Here is a 1,045-nt window from a genome sequence, read left to right on the forward strand (position 1 = left end):
TTGCTGAGGTAAGTATCCTGTTGCTGAGGTAAGTATCCTGTTGCTGAGGTAAGTACCCTGTTGCTGAGGTAGAGTACCCTGTTGCTGAGGTAAGTACCCTGTTGCTGAGGTAAGTACCCTGTTGCTGAGGTAAGTATCCCTGTTGCTGAGGTATCCCTGTTGCTGAGGTAAGTACCCTGTTGCTGAGGTAAGTACCCTGTTGCTGAGGTAAGTACCCTGTTGCTGAGGTAAGTATCCTGTTGCTGTTGCTGAGGTAGAGTACCCTGTTGCTGAGGTAAGTACCCTGTTGCTGAGGTAAGTACCCTGTTGCTGAGGTAAGTATCCTGTTGCTGAGGTAAGTACCCTGTTGCTGAGGTAAGTATCCTGTTGCTGAGGTAAGTACCCTGTTGCTGAGGTAAGTACCCTGTTGCTGAGGTAAGTATCCTGTTGCTGAGGTAAGTATCCTGTTGCTGAGGTAAGTACCCTGTTGCTGAGGTAAGTATCCTGTTGCTGAGGTAAGTATCCTGTTGCTGAGGTAGGTATCCTGTTGCTGAGGTAAGTACCCTGTTGCTGAGGTAAGTATCCTGTTGCTGAGGTAAGTATCCTGTTGCTGAGGTAGGTATCCTGTTGCTGAGGTAAGTACCCTGTTGCTGAGGTAAGTACCCTGTTGCTGAGGTAGGTATCCTGTTGCTGAGGTAAGTATCCTGTTGCTGAGGTAGGTATCCTGTTGCTGAGGTAAGTACCCTGTTGCTGAGGTAAGTACCCTGTTGCTGAGGTAAGTACCCTGTTGCTGAGGTAGAGTACCCTGTTGCTGAGGTAGAGGTACCCTGTTGCTGAGGTAGAGGTACCCTGTTGCTGAGGTAAGTACCCTGTTGCTGAGGTAGAGGTACCCTGTTGCACCCCTTTGCATCTATCTCTCCTAATGGCCGTGAGCAGCACAGCAGCAAGGCGTTTCCAACTGCCTTGAGTGATTCTATTTTTTCTCGTGCTTTAAGGTTAAGTTCCAGCAGCAGCTCGAGTCACATTGCTTGACTTCAACAACATACCCATGCTCTGCATATTGGCA

This window comes from Oncorhynchus keta, chromosome 19 (assembly GCF_023373465.1).
Source record: "Oncorhynchus keta strain PuntledgeMale-10-30-2019 chromosome 19, Oket_V2, whole genome shotgun sequence".
Taxonomy (NCBI): Eukaryota; Metazoa; Chordata; class Actinopteri; order Salmoniformes; family Salmonidae; genus Oncorhynchus; species Oncorhynchus keta.